Source organism: Caretta caretta, chromosome 24 (assembly GCF_965140235.1).
Source record: "Caretta caretta isolate rCarCar2 chromosome 24, rCarCar1.hap1, whole genome shotgun sequence".
NCBI classification, from domain to species: Eukaryota; Metazoa; Chordata; order Testudines; family Cheloniidae; genus Caretta; species Caretta caretta.
Window position 1 is genome coordinate 2287750 of NC_134229.1, and position 20881 is coordinate 2308630.

Below are 20881 nucleotides of genomic sequence, written 5' to 3' on the forward strand. Positions count from 1 at the left end.
GGACAGTGTAAGGCCTCTGAACCACTTTAGTCACACATGCTTTCAAAAGAGATCTTAACAGGGACCTGAGATTTGCACAGGCGTTTGTGCTGACTCTCCGCTTAGGGATGGGTTTCGCTTTATGTTGATTAGAAATTCAGTTCATAATCGAACTTCAGTTGTGGCACCAGTGCGGTGGGATCAGGGTGATCCCCATGGCAGAAGCTCACTGTGCTTCCTCTTGCAGGGCTGCTCTTGGTTTGAGGTGAGGGTTGGAGGTGGGTGAAAACAAGTTATGTTTGATAAAGCCTTTGAGATAAACCTTTTACGTTTCTGGCATCCGTAACACAATCTCCATCCAAGAACAGCCAACACAATTCTTGTCTTGCATGAAAAAGCAGCAGATAAAGCCTCAGGGAAAAGACAGGAAAGATGGAGATGTGTCTTTCTTGGCTAAGGCTATGGGCTTAGACTAGATTAATTGAAAATCTCATCAGCCTTAGGGCATGTTGCAAGACCTTGAGCTTGCAGCATGCTTGTCTACTATGACGAGAATGATTTTTCGAGCGTACCAGAGTCTCTATGGGATGTTTCCTGTAACCAGGCAAGGGTGAGAAGCCTTGTTGTGATTCAAAGGCTCTGAACACCTTCGAAGATTATGGGGCTATGCTGATCTTTGCTGGTCAGTCTCCTGCTCTGAGGAATTTGTATAATGAAAGGAAATGCAAAGCTTCAAATTCTGAAGGGAAAATCACAATCTGAATAGTGGACTGACAGGAATGATCTAGAATATTAATTCCTTGTAAAGTGACTCTGTTACTCAATACAAGGGTGTTTTCCTGCTACAAACTATTATTAGTATCATAATACAATATTTTAGACATCAACAGCCTTAATGAGTGTTTGCGAAGAGGTTTGATATCCAGAGTGCCAAGGAAGTGGAACATCCATAATGAGTGATATCATCCCTGTTTTATACGTGGATAAACAAAGGCACATTGAGAATAAGGTTTTACAGGAAGTAAGCTGCAGAGACTGAAGTAGACACATTAGTCTTAACATGTGCCACATACTTCCCATTGATCCTGAACCCTGTCAGACCCTTCACTTTGTTGGATTCTAGACAAATCACTAACAAGAGAGTAATTCATAGAGAGACTCATTCATGGGTTCTTTTGTTTGTTTTGTTTTGACAAGTTTCTAAAGGAATCATCTCCTGGTTCCTCTGCACAGCAGTGACCGTACGTGTCTCCTCACAAACTTTGATATTTGAGTTCTAAAAAGAAGTTTTTGATCCTACACCACCAAATATGTAATTGACATACTATGATCAACTATGTAATTGACATACTTACCATTCCTTTGGTGAATTATTGTCGCCATGGATTAGGAAGGCCAAGTTAAAGTGGAACAATACAGTATATAGGTGAGCTTTGTTTTTGCTTTGGTCAGAAAAAGAATCATCTAGACGCTTGCCAAACATAACAAGGAAATGACTGAGTCTCTCTAACAATGACAGTCATGTAAATTGCATGTTAAGAAGCCCAAATCACGAAATGTTATTAAGAAGACACTTTACTAACGTTGTCTTGCAATGCAGGCTAATAGTGCTCAACCCAGAGAGTAACATGTGGCACGAATTGTCAGGACATTTGGGTTTTACTTCTTTCTCTTCAGCTGACTTATTTTGTGATCTCCAACTCAATTTCCCCCTGTTTATCTGCATATCAAATGAGGATAACAACACTCCCACAGTATGTTCTGAGGCTTGCTCAAAACTCAGGCTCTAAAAGCACTTCACAAACACTCATTAAAGTTTTATATATGCAAAGTGTTGCATGATTATAATAATTTGTTATTCTTGGAAGATGCCCATCTTTTGAGTAATAGATTTTCTTTAAAACATATATTTCTATCTCTCTCCTGTTTACACCTTAATCAGGTCATGATTTCTAGCCTCAGAATTTGTAGCTATTTGATTTTCCTTGAATAGCAGTGATATATTTCTCTTTTGTATAAAATTGCATTTTAAAGGTTATGCATCAGATCCTCAGCTGGTGTAAATTTGTCCGACTGTGACTTTCATGACCCCTGCAATCCGAAGCGCTGTTTGGGATGTCTATAACTGAGTAAGTATTATTGCTGGAACACTTTCTGCAAGAGAGGGATCTGGAAGCATGTCCTTTGGCTGGTCAGAGCCTGAATTGGTGTAATATCATCCCATATCAGTCTCCTGCCTTTTCTCCCTCTCTTTTGTGTTTCTCGTGGGCTACATCATCTGCATTTTCTCAGGAGACCTCAGTTCTCGTAGGTGCTCATGGATGAAGATGTGAGTGCTGAGGTTGCAACTCCAAGCCCTTAGAAAACACTGTACCACCAGCATTCAACACAAACAGTGAGCAGCAATTCAATAAGCAGAAATGTATAGTTCTGTTTTGATGATCACCCTGATAAGGGGAGGTCTATTGAGAGATGATTTTCTTATCCCGATAAGGTGAAACTCACCCCAAGGCAGAACAAAAGTCTATGCAAACTTATGTCTGAGAAGACCTATTTTGAAAGTGAAAGTTGTTCATAGGCCTTGTATTGCCCCTCTGCCAGGGGTGAAGGCTCCCTGATTCTAAAGAACTGCAGTGGTATATGCCACAATGTCCCTAACCAATACCCGCATGTATTTAAAGGACTGGACTGGATTCCTATACCAGTTGCACTGATCTAGCTCAATTTCCTTCAGATTCATTCCCGTTGTAACTCCAGTGAAGTCAAGAAAATAACAGGAATGTAGATCTCCCATGAAAATTTTCATATCAAAGACTTCTGCAGGGTGTATCATATGGTTGTTGTTCCACATGAGATTGGCAATAGATTAATATTGATAAGGAAAACCATTATATCAGTGGAAAGACTGATGTGCGCAACAAAATTTGTTTGGTAACTAAGCAGGATCTCATACACAAAGGGTGTCTCAGATCCTCCCGGAGGTCTGTTAGACAGTATAAAAGCTCCTGTGAGCCCAGGTTTTTCTAACCACTTCTCTCGACTTACTCTCCTTGGCGACTGGGTAAGTCTGAGTTGAATCAATCTCTCGATACAATTGACGTGTCATGTTAGTGATCGCTGTCATTTAGGACTGAATGTTGTACATTGATTCTGATTCTTAGCAATGCTAAGGAGTTTTCCCCTAATTTTGTTGTTGAGGTTCTTAAGTTGCCGGCATTGGTGAATTGATGCTTGGGAAGGTGAGGGTGAGAACTGCAGAGCAGACATTTGTCTGATCCCCAGTTCCTATTACTCTGAATTGAAAATAGGGAACTGGAACCTCCCCAGTGGCGTGGAATAACCTCATAGCCCAGCTTTAAGTGAGGGTTTTGGGGAAGAAACTACTCTAGCATAAAGCAGGGGTGGCCAACCTGTGTCTCCGGAGCACCATGTGGCTCTTCAGAGGTTAATATGTGGCTCCTTGCATCAGCGCTGACTCCAAGGCTGGAGCTCCAGAATCTAACTTTCCAATACGCTGTGGGGTGCTCACTGCTCAACCCCTTGCTCTGCCCCAGGTCCTGCCACCACTCCATCCCTACCCCCAAGGCTCCTGCCCCTTCCCCCGAGCTTGCCATGCCCTCGCTCCTCCCCCCTCCCCACCAGAGCCTCCTGCACACTGCGAAACAGCTGATTGTGGTAGGCGGGAGGCATGGGGAGGAAGGGGGAGGCGCTGATTGGCGGAGCTGCCGGTGGGCTGGAGGCGCTGGAGGCTGGAGAGGGGTAGTGGATGTGGGGGCTGCTGATGTATGACTGTGGCTCTTTGGCAAAGTTCATTGGTAAATTCTGGCTCCTTCTCAGGTTCAGGTTGGCCACCCGTGCCATAAAGGATCATTTCCGTGTTTGTCAAGTTTATTCGGAAGCAGCTAATTCTCAACACTCTTTGAGACAGGAGCCTGGATTAAACAGACCACCGGTCTGACCAAGTCTGACAATTCCTCTCTTCTGATGTGTGCAAGGAGCAATTTTAGAGGCAGATCTTAGGTTGGTGTAAGTCAGCATGTCTCCAATGAAGTTAGTGTAACGAAGCTGATTTAACCCTGCTCAGGATCAGGCCCTTAGCATTTGGTATTGGGTACAGAGTATTTTCCATTCATTCGTTAGCAGAAATAGCTGACTCACAAGCTCTAGAAGCCAAAGTGCTACCCTGTGGTTGTGCAGAGACGTGGTTTGCACCCTGAGCGGAAATCCTCACAAGGAAAGTAACCTTAGGAAGTTTAGCTTAGGTTCTGCCGACGTTTGTAGAGACATTTTGTAAAAGCAATAAAAATCCCTTCCATGCATGATAGCCATACATCATATCGCATGTTTACTTACTCCAGTCAGTGTTTTTAAAACCAAGGGATTGAGAAGGGTTCAAAGTGGCTGGTTAGGAGGGTGTCTAACATGGAGTAAAAGGACTAAAAAAGAGGAGGAAACGGGGCAAAATATAGCCAGGAATTGAGGGGCTAGGTAACAATGTCCCTGCTCAGTCTCTCTCTTTCTCTCCATGGCTGCAGGTGGAACAGTAACTGAGCACTGATCCCTTCGTTCCACTGGCCACCGCGTGTTCTGTTGACTCTTTTCCCTGCTGTGCGTTTCAGGTTTACCTCCAAAGCAGGAAGATGTATTTCCACCCCCAACAGATCCGTCATCCTGGCTGCTGCAACCCTTGCTGTGGCAGGGGCTGGAAGCCATGGTGTTACCGCAGGCAACACAGGTGGTGTTATGGCTGCTGCTCCCCTTACCCTTGCCAGTGTCGCCAGAGATACCAGTATGGACACACTTGTTTTGCTGAGGAGGAACAGCCACGGAACCAGAGGCGAGCAGGCAACGCAAAGCAAGATCTGGACTCACGGCTGAGCTTATGGGCAATGGCTTTCAGAACTGCTGAGCACCCCCGACTCCCCTGGGAGCTGTGGGTGCTCAGCACCTCAGGCTCTCTGCCCTGTAGCTGCATTTCCCAGGTTGCACTTTGCGACTGTTTCCTCGAATGCCTCCCTTCCTCTTGGCTTCTTCTTAACGATCTGTAGGCCTGAATCTCAGTTCCACAAAGGCTCCTTTAGGCAGCTCTGGGATGGGACGCATAACATCTACACTCACTGGAAGGCTCCTTCAGAGCGGCCTGAAGGGGTCTGTGACAGGTTTCAATCGGTCCACCAAGCCCCAAAGGGGCGATGGAGAGCTATGGTCCCATGGGCAGGCCTCAATCACACCTTTCGGGCGCTGGGGAATTAGCGGAGAAAGTGTGCAGGCACGAGTCCGCAGCGCGCCCCTCAGGCCGGGGAGCGTCGGCACGAGTCCGCAGCGCGCCCCTCAGGCCGGGGAGCGTCGGCACGAGTCCGTAGCGCGCCCCTCAGGCCGGGGAGCGTCGGCGCGAGTCCGTAGCGCGCCCCTCAGGCCGGGGAGCGTCGGCGCGAGTCCGTAGCGCGGCCCTCAGGCCGGGGAGCGTTGGTGCGAGTCTGTAGCATGCCCCTCAGGCCGGGGAGCATCGGCGCGAGTCCGTAGCGCGCCCCTCAGGCCGGGGAGCGTTGGTGCGAGTCCGTAGCGCGCCCCTCAGGCTGGGGAGCGCCGGCGCGAGTCCGTAGCGTGCCCCTCAGGCCGGGGAGCGTCGGCGCGAGTCTGTAGCGTGCCCCTCAGGCTGGGGAGCGTTGGCGCGAGTCTGCAGCGTGCCCCTCAGGCCGGGAGCGTCGGCACGAGTCCGTAGCGCGCCCCTCAGGCCGGGGAGCGTCAGTTCGGGTTTGTAGCATGCGATTCTGCTACCCAAGGTAGGTTGGCCGGGGGAGGGGAACGCAGGCCCACCCAACTGCACTGCGTTCCAGCCCAGGGCCCTGACAGTGGTGGGAGGCGAAGGTCCCGTTGCTGGGTCAGCGGGGGGCCATCCATGCCACGCTGACCAAATACACCCACCACACGGTGCAGTTCTGCCCCTGGGCTACATCCTACCCGGTCTCTGAAGCGGGCCTCTCTGGTCCCTCCAGCTCGTAAGGCAGAGAAATAGGGTGACCGGATGTCCTGTTTTTATAGCGACAGTCCCGATTTTTGGGTTTTTTTCTTATATAGGCTCCTATTACCCTCCACCCCCGTCCCGATTTTTCACACTTGCTGTCTGGTCACCCTACAGAGAAACCACCACAGCACTGGAGTGAGCATTAGCAGGGGCTTTCCCCAGCGGGAAAGAGGTGAGGCCGTGCCTGGCCATGAGGGGAGGCTAGAGAGGAGTGGACTCTGTTGCAGGAGGTAAGAACAGTGGTCTCAGAGCTATCAGGACATTAGTTCTCCATGAGTGCTGTGATCTGAAGATGAAATTGCCATTGGTAGATTGTGCAAGGCTTTATTCCTCAGGAGGCCAGGCTGTAAATGTGCTAGTCACCCTTGTATCTCGAAGGAGAGTGAGAAGCTAGTGCGTTTCCTGGGCAATCCAAGCACAATGGTGTGTGCCATACCCTTGAGCAGCGGTAGACTGAGACGGACTTATTTCACTTTGTTTGGCAGGGATATAAACTTTCCTGCCTCAGGGCATTAGCCAATAATGGAGATTAGGTCTGAGTAATTAATAGAAATGAGTCAGAAACTTCTCCTATGGGCAGGTTATCCCACAACTGCCTTCTGCAGAGTTTCTTGAGCCTTCCTCTGAAGCAGCTGTTGCTGGTCACTGGCAGAGGCATGACACTGGCTTAGATGAGTCATTGACAGGATCAAAATGGAAAGTCTCATGTTTCCGTTTTTCAAAGAATGTTTCCATGTGACGGGTCCCATATTAGAGGGCAAAGGTATATTTTCTATAAAGGAAATGCATGGCCGGAGAGCTGTAAGTCATCACACCAGCAAGACATGAGGGGGTTTCCATGGCGGGGTAACAGAGTCAGAAAGGCTGGGAGTCTGGAAATTGTGAGTTTTAATCCCAGTTTTGCCAGGGCCTCACTGTGTGAACTCGAGCAAATCACTTCCCACATCTGTGAGGAAATCCCTGGATGCCTCTGTGCCTCAGTTTCTCCAGCTGTGGAATGTGAACAAAAGCAGATAGGTGTGTCGCAGAGGACGTCTGAGGAATAATGAATCAAAGAACATCTAAATGAAAATGTGTTCATGTATTCTTCCCCACACCCTTTATGGAAGTTAAATGCACAGTATTAGATCAGGCTAGAACTATGAACTTGCTCGCCTCGCTCACATTTTGTGACACGGCTGATTTTATCCAAGCTCTGAGCCTTTCTGGGGAATTGGATGTCGATCACTGGTATGTCACAGCACACGCTCACACATGAGTGTCCAATAAAAAAAACATCTCCTGCTTCAAAACAGCAGCCCAGGGTGTATAAAGAAAATGGGGTGATTTAGGTTTCCCTAATCTGAATGTTTATCAACGACTGTTTTTCTTTTCCAAACTGGTGTGAGATGCACAACTGAAAAAGCTCCATGTGCATTGTTAAAACCAAGGCCACACCCCTTTAAGGTTTCTGATTTCTTACGCTTGAATCTGAAGCCCAGGGAATTAAAAATGATGAGAGGTGAGAGTACCTTGTGGGGAGGACACCAGGTTGCTCGCTAAGCTCAGGGCATGGGAGGGAATGGGAGGAACCGGTTAAGCTCTGGCATTGCCCATCTGGATCACACCAGGCTCCCTTTGTCAGGCATTAAACTGTGACTGACAAGGTTGAGCTGTTCCCGATGAGACGGGATACCGAACACCTGACTGGTGTTAGTTGGCACTAAAAGGGGAACCATAGGCTCGAATGGTAGTGCACAGGCACTGGCTCCCTGCGCTGGACTAAATTGTTACCAACAGGGCCTGAGTCACAAAGTATTTATGCACCTAACTCACGGAGACTGGTAAATGAGGAATGCAGGAGAAAGGAAACCAGAGGATTGCTATCATGTTTCAGAATCCCTTTAATGCTAATATGATAGGATTACATAGGAACAGACAGAATGCAGAGTAGAAAATACATTGCTAGGTTTTCCAGGATTACAACAAATGAACTGCTCCCAGATGATGCATTTCCCATCAGATGTTCTTCTTTCTTTGGTGCCGCTGTAGAGTTTGACAATCAAATCCTGTTTGCAGCCATTTTCAGTTAATTGTGTTATCCCAGCCCCAGTCTAATTAGACAAAGCACAATATCAGGAGAGGACTAAGTTCTTTCTCTGTTATACATCTTCTGTAGCAGTGTTGAGACTGGAAACAAATGGTACATATTTATGGAAAGGCTAGAAAACATAGGCCCTAATTCTCATTGACACTTACGTCCCAGGATGTTGGTTTGTAAAGAGCCTTCGAGTGAGTGTAAATATCATTTGTATGAACTCACAGGCCCCTGCTGCATTGACACTGTCAGAGAGGCCGAAAGGGGCCATGATGGAGCTGAGATTCGGGCCGTCAGATAGCTAGAGTAAAGGAGAGAGTATGGCGGTATTAGAGGAAACTGTGCTAAAGTGTCCCCTGGCAAACAGAAATCTGGTGCAGGTTTCCTGCAGTGCTGAGAACTCACAGCTCCCTTGGGAGTTGTGGGCACTCAGCATTTCCCAAAGCCATTGTCCATGAGCTCAGCCGTGAATCGGTATCTTGCTTTTCGTTTGTTGGTTGTTCCTTGTTCCATGGCTATTCCTCCTCAGCGAAACATGGATACAGGTTTGTGGGGCCGCAGGGATAGGGGTGGGGGTAGCAGCAGGGGTAGGGGTAGGGGCAGGGGTAGCAGCACTTGAATGGCTTTTTCCAGGAGCATGGCGGCCAGTGTCCATAATCGCCTCCGTAACCGCTTGAGTCCCCATAACCCCACGGTTTACAGAACCAAGGTTTACAAATCTTTTGGTGCGGTTTACAGCACCAAGGTTTGCAAATCTTTTTTTGGTGGTGGAACAACATCTCCATGCGTTGGAAGTAAACCTGAAACACACAGAAAGGAAAAGAGTCACCATAATGCCTTAGAGCCAGTGGAATAAACGGGTCAAAGCTCAGTTCCCATTGAAATGGGGGCCACGTGGAAAGAGAGAGCGCGTGGTACTTTGGCTTCTAAAGCTTGTGAGTCAGCAATACTTGACCATGTATGTATGGAAAATATTCTTCGTCAGTACAAAACGTTAAGGACCAGAGCCCGAGCCAGCGGAAATCGCCACTGTTCAATGGAGATGAATGGTGCTAAGCTAACTTACACCAGCTGGGGATCTGCACCTATCGTTGCTAGCAGAGCACATAAGAACAGAGAAATTGCCGTACTGGTTCAGAGCAGAGATCCATCTAATGTAGCAATCTGCCTGAGCTGCTGTTGAGTACGACCTGCTGCAGAATACATTGGAAGAACACAGACTTGGTCTACTGAGTAATTAACTCAAGGTGGGGGTTGTTTCTAACACCACGAAGTTAAAAGTGGTTTATGAGCTTTTTCAAAGCTGCCTAAGGGATTTGAATGCCTATTTCTTAGTGAAAATAAACAGAATTTGTGTCCCAAATGCCTATGTACCTCCGCAAAAAATTGCCACCTTCACTTGTATACCATGAATCCACCAATGCCTGCAACTTAATAATCACATTTTTTAGTGAAACACCGCAAACATAGACAATAATCGGAGTCTATGTGCAAGATTAAGCCCACAGTTTAAATGATCACTAACGCGACATCTGGATAGCTATGGAGAGGTTCAGTTAAATCGCACTTACCCAGCTCACTGAGGAGGAGACGTCAAGAGAAGCGGTTAAAGAACCCTGAGTCGCGAGCTCTTTTATACTGGTTCTTAGATGGCCTGGAGAATCTGAGACACCCTTTTTGCTTGAGGTCTTAATTAGAAAAAATATTTTGCTGCAGACGTCACTCCTTCAATATTTATAATTGGTTTCTTCAGTCTTCAGGATTATTGAGTTATGTACCTCACGTGGATTGCATGCATCTTGAAAGTTTTATGGAACCAATTTGTTCCTGATATCAATCTGGTGAACCCATCAGAGTCACTGCAGGAATGACCCGGCTATTAAGAACGGTATCTGTTGCACAATCTGTTATCATGCAGAGGATTCCAGTTTGGTCTGATAAAAGCTACACTGATATGTGTTGGTATGTAGTGGGGGCCCAGGACAGTCTTCCTGATGGAATTTCCTAGGAGGAACAGAGCATTTAGGCTGTATGGCTTGAAATTTCCGTAGGTCAGAAGGACAGTGTAAGGCCTCTGAACCACTTTAGTCACACATGCTTTCAAAAGAGATCTTAACAGGGACCTGAGATTTGCACAGGCGTTTGTGCTGACTCTCCGCTTAGGGATGGGTTTCGCTTTATGTTGATTAGAAATTCAGTTCATAATCGAACTTCAGTTGTGGCACCAGTGCGGTGGGATCAGGGTGATCCCCATGGCAGAAGCTCACTGTGCTTCCTCTTGCAGGGCTGCTCTTGGTTTGAGGTGAGGGTTGGAGGTGGGTGAAAACAAGTTATGTTTGATAAAGCCTTTGAGATAAACCTTTTACGTTTCTGGCATCCGTAACACAATCTCCATCCAAGAACAGCCAACACAATTCTTGTCTTGCATGAAAAAGCAGCAGATAAAGCCTCAGGGAAAAGACAGGAAAGATGGAGATGTGTCTTTCTTGGCTAAGGCTATGGGCTTAGACTAGATTAATTGAAAATCTCATCAGCCTTAGGGCATGTTGCAAGACCTTGAGCTTGCAGCATGCTTGTCTACTATGACGAGAATGATTTTTCGAGTGTACCAGAGTCTCTATGGGATGTTTCCTGTAACCAGGCAAGGGTGAGAAGCCTTGTTGTGATTCAAAGGCTCTGAACACCTTCGAAGATTATGGGGCTATGCTGATCTTTGCTGGTCAGTCTCCTGCTCTGAGGAATTTGTATAATGAAAGGAAATGCAAAGCTTCAAATTCTGAAGGGAAAATCACAATCTGAATAGTGGACTGACAGGAATGATCTAGAATATTAATTCCTTGTAAAGTGACTCTGTTACTCAATACAAGGGTGTTTTCCTGCTACAAACTATTATTAGTATCATAATACAATATTTTAGACATCAACAGCCTTAATGAGTGTTTGCGAAGAGGTTTGATATCCAGAGTGCCAAGGAAGTGGAACATCCATAATGAGTGATATCATCCCTGTTTTATACGTGGATAAACAAAGGCACATTGAGAATAAGGTTTTACAGGAAGTAAGCTGCAGAGACTGAAGTAGACACATTAGTCTTAACATGTGCCACATACTTCCCATTGATCCTGAACCCTGTCAGACCCTTCACTTTGTTGGATTCTAGACAAATCACTAACAAGAGAGTAATTCATAGAGAGACTCATTCATGGGTTCTTTTGTTTGTTTTGTTTTGACAAGTTTCTAAAGGAATCATCTCCTGGTTCCTCTGCACAGCAGTGACCGTACGTGTCTCCTCACAAACTTTGATATTTGAGTTCTAAAAAGAAGTTTTTGATCCTACACCACCAAATATGTAATTGACATACTATGATCAACTATGTAATTGACATACTTACCATTCCTTTGGTGAATTATTGTCGCCATGGATTAGGAAGGCCAAGTTAAAGTGGAACAATACAGTATATAGGTGAGCTTTGTTTTTGCTTTGGTCAGAAAAAGAATCATCTAGACGCTTGCCAAACATAACAAGGAAATGACTGAGTCTCTCTAACAATGACAGTCATGTAAATTGCATGTTAAGAAGCCCAAATCACGAAATGTTATTAAGAAGACACTTTACTAACGTTGTCTTGCAATGCAGGCTAATAGTGCTCAACCCAGAGAGTAACATGTGGCACGAATTGTCAGGACATTTGGGTTTTACTTCTTTCTCTTCAGCTGACTTATTTTGTGATCTCCAACTCAATTTCCCCCTGTTTATCTGCATATCAAATGAGGATAACAACACTCCCACAGTATGTTCTGAGGCTTGCTCAAAACTCAGGCTCTAAAAGCACTTCACAAACACTCATTAAAGTTTTATATATGCAAAGTGTTGCATGATTATAATAATTTGTTATTCTTGGAAGATGCCCATCTTTTGAGTAATAGATTTTCTTTAAAACATATATTTCTATCTCTCTCCTGTTTACACCTTAATCAGGTCATGATTTCTAGCCTCAGAATTTGTAGCTATTTGATTTTCCTTGAATAGCAGTGATATATTTCTCTTTTGTATAAAATTGCATTTTAAAGGTTATGCATCAGATCCTCAGCTGGTGTAAATTTGTCCGACTGTGACTTTCATGACCCCTGCAATCCGAAGCGCTGTTTGGGATGTCTATAACTGAGTAAGTATTATTGCTGGAACACTTTCTGCAAGAGAGGGATCTGGAAGCATGTCCTTTGGCTGGTCAGAGCCTGAATTGGTGTAATATCATCCCATATCAGTCTCCTGCCTTTTCTCCCTCTCTTTTGTGTTTCTCGTGGGCTACATCATCTGCATTTTCTCAGGAGACCTCAGTTCTCGTAGGTGCTCATGGATGAAGATGTGAGTGCTGAGGTTGCAACTCCAAGCCCTTAGAAAACACTGTACCACCAGCATTCAACACAAACAGTGAGCAGCAATTCAATAAGCAGAAATGTATAGTTCTGTTTTGATGATCACCCTGATAAGGGGAGGTCTATTGAGAGATGATTTTCTTATCCCGATAAGGTGAAACTCACCCCAAGGCAGAACAAAAGTCTATGCAAACTTATGTCTGAGAAGACCTATTTTGAAAGTGAAAGTTGTTCATAGGCCTTGTATTGCCCCTCTGCCAGGGGTGAAGGCTCCCTGATTCTAAAGAACTGCAGTGGTATATGCCACAATGTCCCTAACCAATACCCGCATGTATTTAAAGGACTGGACTGGATTCCTATACCAGTTGCACTGATCTAGCTCAATTTCCTTCAGATTCATTCCCGTTGTAACTCCAGTGAAGTCAAGAAAATAACAGGAATGTAGATCTCCCATGAACATTTTCATATCAAAGACTTCTGCAGGGTGTATCATATGGTTGTTGTTCCACATGAGATTGGCAATAGATTAATATTGATAAGGAAAACCATTATATCAGTGGAAAGACTGATGTGCGCAACAAAATTTGTTTGGTAACTAAGCAGGATCTCATACACAAAGGGTGTCTCAGATCCTCCCGGAGGTCTGTTAGACAGTATAAAAGCTCCTGTGAGCCCAGGTTTTTCTAACCACTTCTCTCGACTTACTCTCCTTGGCGACTGGGTAAGTCTGAGTTGAATCAATCTCTCGATACAATTGACGTGTCATGTTAGTGATCGCTGTCATTTAGGACTGAATGTTGTACATTGATTCTGATTCTTAGCAATGCTAAGGAGTTTTCCCCTAATTTTGTTGTTGAGGTTCTTAAGTTGCCGGCATTGGTGAATTGATGCTTGGGAAGGTGAGGGTGAGAACTGCAGAGCAGACATTTGTCTGATCCCCAGTTCCTATTACTCTGAATTGAAAATAGGGAACTGGAACCTCCCCAGTGGCGTGGAATAACCTCATAGCCCAGCTTTAAGTGAGGGTTTTGGGGAAGAAACTACTCTAGCATAAAGCAGGGGTGGCCAACCTGTGTCTCCGGAGCACCATGTGGCTCTTCAGAGGTTAATATGTGGCTCCTTGCATCAGCGCTGACTCCAAGGCTGGAGCTCCAGAATCTAACTTTCCAATACGCTGTGGGGTGCTCACTGCTCAACCCCTTGCTCTGCCCCAGGTCCTGCCACCACTCCATCCCTACCCCCAAGGCTCCTGCCCCTTCCCCCGAGCTTGCCATGCCCTCGCTCCTCCCCCCTCCCCACCAGAGCCTCCTGCACACTGCGAAACAGCTGATTGTGGTAGGCGGGAGGCATGGGGAGGAAGGGGGAGGCGCTGATTGGCGGAGCTGCCGGTGGGCTGGAGGCGCTGGAGGCTGGAGAGGGGTAGTGGATGTGGGGGCTGCTGATGTATGACTGTGGCTCTTTGGCAAAGTTCATTGGTAAATTCTGGCTCCTTCTCAGGTTCAGGTTGGCCACCCGTGCCATAAAGGATCATTTCCGTGTTTGTCAAGTTTATTCGGAAGCAGCTAATTCTCAACACTCTTTGAGACAGGAGCCTGGATTAAACAGACCACCGGTCTGACCAAGTCTGACAATTCCTCTCTTCTGATGTGTGCAAGGAGCAATTTTAGAGGCAGATCTTAGGTTGGTGTAAGTCAGCATGTCTCCAATGAAGTTAGTGTAACGAAGCTGATTTAACCCTGCTCAGGATCAGGCCCTTAGCATTTGGTATTGGGTACAGAGTATTTTCCATTCATTCGTTAGCAGAAATAGCTGACTCACAAGCTCTAGAAGCCAAAGTGCTACCCTGTGGTTGTGCAGAGACGTGGTTTGCACCCTGAGCGGAAATCCTCACAAGGAAAGTAACCTTAGGAAGTTTAGCTTAGGTTCTGCCGACGTTTGTAGAGACATTTTGTAAAAGCAATAAAAATCCCTTCCATGCATGATAGCCATACATCATATCGCATGTTTACTTACTCCAGTCAGTGTTTTTAAAACCAAGGGATTGAGAAGGGTTCAAAGTGGCTGGTTAGGAGGGTGTCTAACATGGAGTAAAAGGACTAAAAAAGAGGAGGAAACAGGGGGCAAAATATAGCCAGGAATTGAGGGGCTAGGTAACAATGTCCCTGCTCAGTCTCTCTCTTTCTCTCCATGGCTGCAGGTGGAACAGTAACTGAGCACTGATCCCTTCGTTCCACTGGCCACCGCGTGTTCTGTTGACTCTTTTCCCTGCTGTGCGTTTCAGGTTTACCTCCAAAGCAGGAAGATGTATTTCCACCCCCAACAGATCCGTCATCCTGGCTGCTGCAACCCTTGCTGTGGCAGGGGCTGGAAGCCATGGTGTTACCGCAGGCAACACAGGTGGTGTTATGGCTGCTGCTCCCCTTACCCTTGCCAGTGTCGCCAGAGATACCAGTATGGACACACTTGTTTTGCTGAGGAGGAACAGCCACGGAACCAGAGGCGAGCAGGCAACGCAAAGCAAGATCTGGACTCACGGCTGAGCTTATGGGCAATGGCTTTCAGAACTGCTGAGCACCCCCGACTCCCCTGGGAGCTGTGGGTGCTCAGCACCTCAGGCTCTCTGCCCTGTAGCTGCATTTCCCAGGTTGCACTTTGCGACTGTTTCCTCGAATGCCTCCCTTCCTCTTGGCTTCTTCTTAACGATCTGTAGGCCTGAATCTCAGTTCCACAAAGGCTCCTTTAGGCAGCTCTGGGATGGGACGCATAACATCTACACTCACTGGAAGGCTCCTTCAGAGCGGCCTGAAGGGGTCTGTGACAGGTTTCAATCGGTCCACCAAGCCCCAAAGGGGCGATGGAGAGCTATGGTCCCATGGGCAGGCCTCAATCACACCTTTCGGGCGCTGGGGAATTAGCGGAGAAAGTGTGCAGGCACGAGTCCGCAGCGCGCCCCTCAGGCCGGGGAGCGTCGGCACGAGTCCGTAGCGCGCCCCTCAGGCCGGGGAGCGTCGGCACGAGTCCGTAGCGCGCCCCTCAGGCCGGGGAGCGTCGGTGCGAGTCTGTAGCATGCCCCTCAGGCCGGGGAGCATCGGCGCGAGTCCGTAGCGCGCCCCTCAGGCCGGGGAGCGTTGGTGCGAGTCCGTAGCGCGCCCCTCAGGCCGGGGAGCGTTGGTGCGAGTCCGTAGCGCGCCCCTCAGGCCGGGGAGCGTCGGCGCGAGTCCGTAGCGCGCCCCTCAGGCCGGGGAGCGTTGGTGCGAGTCTGTAGCATGCCCCTCAGGCCGGGGAGCATCGGCGCGAGTCCGTAGCGCGCCCCTCAGGCCGGGGAGCGTTGGTGCGAGTCCGTAGCGCGCCCCTCAGGCCGGGGAGCGTTGGTGCGAGTCCGTAGCGCGCCCCTCAGGCCGGGGAGCGTTGGTGCGAGTCCGTAGCGCGCCCCTCAGGCCGGGGAGCGTCGGCGCGAGTCCGTAGCGCGCCCCTCAGGCCGGGGAGCGTTGGTGCGAGTCTGTAGCATGCCCCTCAGGCCGGGGAGCATCGGCGCGAGTCCGTAGCGCGCCCCTCAGGCCGGGGAGCGTTGGTGCGAGTCCGTAGCGCGCCCCTCAGGCCGGGGAGCGTTGGCACGAGTCCGTAGCGCGCCCCTCAGGCTGGGGAGCGCCGGCGCGAGTCCGTAGCGTGCCCCTCAGGCCGGGGAGCGTCGGCGCGAGTCTGTAGCGTGCCCCTCAGGCTGGGGAGCGTTGGCGCGAGTCTGCAGCGTGCCCCTCAGGCCGGGAGCGTCGGCACGAGTCCGTAGCGCGCCCCTCAGGCCGGGGAGCGTCAGTTCGGGTTTGTAGCATGCGATTCTGCTACCCAAGGTAGGTTGGCCGGGGGAGGGGAACGCAGGCCCACCCAACTCCACTGCGTTCCAGCCCAGGGCCCTGACAGTGGTGGGAGGCGAAGGTCCCGTTGCTGGGTCAGCGGGGGGCCATCCATGCCACGCTGACCAAATACACCCACCACACGGTGCAGTTCTGCCCCTGGGCTACATCCTACCCGGTCTCTGAAGCGGGCCTCTCTGGTCCCTCCAGCTCGTAAGGCAGAGAAATAGGGTGACCGGATGTCCTGTTTTTATAGCGACAGTCCCGATTTTTGGGTTTTTTTCTTATATAGGCTCCTATTACCCTCCACCCCCGTCCCGATTTTTCACACTTGCTGTCTGGTCACCCTACAGAGAAACCACCACAGCACTGGAGTGAGCATTAGCAGGGGCTTTCCCCAGCGGGAAAGAGGTGAGGCCGTGCCTGGCCATGAGGGGAGGCTAGAGAGGAGTGGACTCTGTTGCAGGAGGTAAGAACAGTGGTGTCAGAGCTATCAGGACATTAGTTCTCCATGAGTGCTGTGATCTGAAGATGAAATTGCCATTGGTAGATTGTGCAAGGCTTTATTCCTCAGGAGGCCAGGCTGTAAATGTGCTAGTCACCCTTGTATCTCGAAGGAGAGTGAGAAGCTAGTGCGTTTCCTGGGCAATCCAAGCACAATGGTGTGTGCCATACCCTTGAGCAGCGGTAGACTGAGACGGACTTATTTCACTTTGTTTGGCAGGGATATAAACTTTCCTGCCTCAGGGCATTAGCCAATAATGGAGATTAGGTCTGAGTAATTAATAGAAATGAGTCAGAAACTTCTCCTATGGGCAGGTTATCCCACAACTGCCTTCTGCAGAGTTTCTTGAGCCTTCCTCTGAAGCAGCTGTTGCTGGTCACTGGCAGAGGCATGACACTGGCTTAGATGAGTCATTGACAGGATCAAAATGGAAAGTCTCATGTTTCCGTTTTTCAAAGAATGTTTCCATGTGACGGGTCCCATATTAGAGGGCAAAGGTATATTTTCTATAAAGGAAATGCATGGCCGGAGAGCTGTAAGTCATCACACCAGCAAGACATGAGGGGGTTTCCATGGCGGGGTAACAGAGTCAGAAAGGCTGGGAGTCTGGAAATTGTGAGTTTTAATCCCAGTTTTGCCAGGGCCTCACTGTGTGAACTCGAGCAAATCACTTCCCACATCTGTGAGGAAATCCCTGGATGCCTCTGTGCCTCAGTTTCTCCAGCTGTGGAATGTGAACAAAAGCAGATAGGTGTGTCGCAGAGGACGTCTGAGGAATAATGAATCAAAGAACATCTAAATGAAAATGTGTTCATGTATTCTTCCCCACACCCTTTATGGAAGTTAAATGCACAGTATTAGATCAGGCTAGAACTATGAACTTGCTCGCCTCGCTCACATTTTGTGACACGGCTGATTTTATCCAAGCTCTGAGCCTTTCTGGGGAATTGGATGTCGATCACTGGTATGTCACAGCACACGCTCACACATGAGTGTCCAATAAAAAAAACATCTCCTGCTTCAAAACAGCAGCCCAGGGTGTATAAAGAAAATGGGGTGATTTAGGTTTCCCTAATCTGAATGTTTATCAACGACTGTTTTTCTTTTCCAAACTGGTGTGAGATGCACAACTGAAAAAGCTCCATGTGCATTGTTAAAACCAAGGCCACACCCCTTTAAGGTTTCTGATTTCTTACGCTTGAATCTGAAGCCCAGGGAATTAAAAATGATGAGAGGTGAGAGTACCTTGTGGGGAGGACACCAGGTTGCTCGCTAAGCTCAGGGCATGGGAGGGAATGGGAGGAACCGGTTAAGCTCTGGCATTGCCCATCTGGATCACACCAGGCTCCCTTTGTCAGGCATTAAACTGTGACTGACAAGGTTGAGCTGTTCCCGATGAGACGGGATACCGAACACCTGACTGGTGTTAGTTGGCACTAAAAGGGGAACCATAGGCTCGAATGGTAGTGCACAGGCACTGGCTCCCTGCGCTGGACTAAATTGTTACCAACAGGGCCTGAGTCACAAAGTATTTATGCACCTAACTCACGGAGACTGGTAAATGAGGAATGCAGGAGAAAGGAAACCAGAGGATTGCTATCATGTTTCAGAATCCCTTTAATGCTAATATGATAGGATTACATAGGAACAGACAGAATGCAGAGTAGAAAATACATTGCTAGGTTTTCCAGGATTACAACAAATGAACTGCTCCCAGATGATGCATTTCCCATCAGATGTTCTTCTTTCTTTGGTGCCGCTGTAGAGTTTGACAATCAAATCCTGTTTGCAGCCATTTTCAGTTAATTGTGTTATCCCAGCCCCAGTCTAATTAGACAAAGCACAATATCAGGAGAGGACTAAGTTCTTTCTCTGTTATACATCTTCTGTAGCAGTGTTGAGACTGGAAACAAATGGTACATATTTATGGAAAGGCTAGAAAACATAGGCCCTAATTCTCATTGACACTTACGTCCCAGGATGTTGGTTTGTAAAGAGCCTTCGAGTGAGTGTAAATATCATTTGTATGAACTCACAGGCCCCTGCTGCATTGACACTGTCAGAGAGGCCGAAAGGGGCCATGATGGAGCTGAGATTCGGGCCGTCAGATAGCTAGAGTAAAGGAGAGAGTATGGCGGTATTAGAGGAAACTGTGCTAAAGTGTCCCCTGGCAAACAGAAATCTGGTGCAGGTTTCCTGCAGTGCTGAGAACTCACAGCTCCCTTGGGAGTTGTGGGCACTCAGCATTTCCCAAAGCCATTGTCCATGAGCTCAGCCGTGAATCGGTATCTTGCTTTTCGTTTGTTGGTTGTTCCTTGTTCCATGGCTATTCCTCCTCAGCGAAACATGGATACAGGTTTGTGGGGCCGCAGGGATAGGGGTGGGGGTAGCAGCAGGGGTAGGGGTAGGGGCAGGGGTAGCAGCACTTGAATGGCTTTTTCCAGGAGCATGGCGGCCAGTGTCCATAATCGCCTCCGTAACCGCTTGAGTCCCCATAACCCCACGGTTTACAGAACCAAGGTTTACAAATCTTTTGGTGCGGTTTACAGCACCAAGGTTTGCAAATCTTTTTTTGGTGGTGGAACAACATCTCCATGCGTTGGAAGTAAACCTGAAACACACAGAAAGGAAAAGAGTCACCATAATGCCTTAGAGCCAGTGGAATAAACGGGTCAAAGCTCAGTTCCCATTGAAATGGGGGCCACATGGAAAGAGAGAGCGCGTGGTACTTTGGCTTCTAAAGCTTGTGAGTCAGCAATACTTGACCATGTATGTATGGAAAATATTCTTCGTCAGTACAAAACGTTAAGGACCAGAGCCCGAGCCAGCGGAAATCGCCACTGTTCAATGGAGATGAATGGTGCTAAGCTAACTTACACCAGCTGGGGATCTGCACCTATCGTTGCTAGCAGAGCACATAAGAACAGAGAAATTGCCGTACTGGTTCAGAGCAGAGATCCATCTAATGTAGCAATCTGCCTGAGCTGCTGTTGAGTACGACCTGCTGCAGAATACATTGGAAGAACACAGACTTGGTCTACTGAGTAATTAACTCAAGGTGGGGGTTGTTTCTAACACCACGAAGTTAAAAGTGGTTTATGAGCTTTTTCAAAGCTGCCTAAGGGATTTGAATGCCTATTTCTTAGTGAAAATAAACAGAATTTGTGTCCCAAATGCCTATGTACCTCCGCAAAAAATTGCCACCTTCACTTGTATACCATGAATCCACCAATGCCTGCAACTTAATAATCACATTTTTTAGTGAAACACCGCAAACATAGACAATAATCGGAGTCTATGTGCAAGATTAAGCCCACAGTTTAAATGATCACTAACGCGACATCTGGATAGCTATGGAGAGGTTCAGTTAAATCGCACTTACCCAGCTCACTGAGGAGGAGACGTCAAGAGAAGCGGTTAAAGAACCCTGAGTCGCGAGCTCTTTTATACTGGTTCTTAGATGGCCTGGAGAATCTGAGACACCCTTTTTGCTTGAGGTCTTAATTAGAAAAAATATTTTGCTGCAGACGTCACTCCTTCAATATTTATAATTGGTTTCTTCAGTCTTCAGGATTATTGAGTTATGTACCTCACGTGGATTGCATGCATCTTGAAAGTTTTATGGAACCAATTTGTTCCTGATATCAATCTGGTGAACCCATCAGAGTCACTGCAGGAATGACCCGGCTATTAAGAACGGTATCTGTTGCACAATCTGTTATCATGCAGAGGATTCCAGTTTGGTCTGATAAAAGCTACACTGATATGTGTTGGTATGTAGTGGGGGCCCAGGACAGTCTTCCTGATGGAATTTCCTAGGAGGAACAGAGCATTTAGGCTGTATGGCTTGAAATTTCCGTAGGTCAGAAGGACAGTGTAAGGCCTCTGAACCACTTTAGTCACACATGCTTTCAAAAGAGATCTTAACAGGGACCTGAGATTTGCACAGGCGTTTGTGCTGACTCTCCGCTTAGGGATGGGTTTCGCTTTATGTTGATTAGAAATTCAGTTCATAATCGAACTTCAGTTGTGGCACCAGTGCGGTGGGATCAGGGTGATCCCCATGGCAG

The 20881-nt window shown here is 47.7% G+C and overlaps 2 long non-coding RNA genes across 2 annotated transcripts; both read right to left on the bottom strand.

Moving 5' to 3' along the window:
• Positions 1-7869: 7869 nt before the first annotated feature.
• LOC125626005 (uncharacterized) lies at positions 7870-9977 on the bottom strand. Its single transcript, XR_007353681.2, has 2 exons — positions 9653-9977; positions 7870-8881 (listed from the first exon to the last, which is right to left on the bottom strand). It is a non-coding gene; the product is annotated as an uncharacterized LOC125626005 (long non-coding RNA).
• An 8433-nt stretch (positions 9978-18410) lies between these two features.
• Positions 18411-20518, bottom strand: LOC142069984 (uncharacterized). Its single transcript, XR_012665943.1, has 2 exons — positions 20194-20518; positions 18411-19422 (listed from the first exon to the last, which is right to left on the bottom strand). It is a non-coding gene; the product is annotated as an uncharacterized LOC142069984 (long non-coding RNA).
• Between the last annotated feature and the right edge of the window lie 363 nt (positions 20519-20881).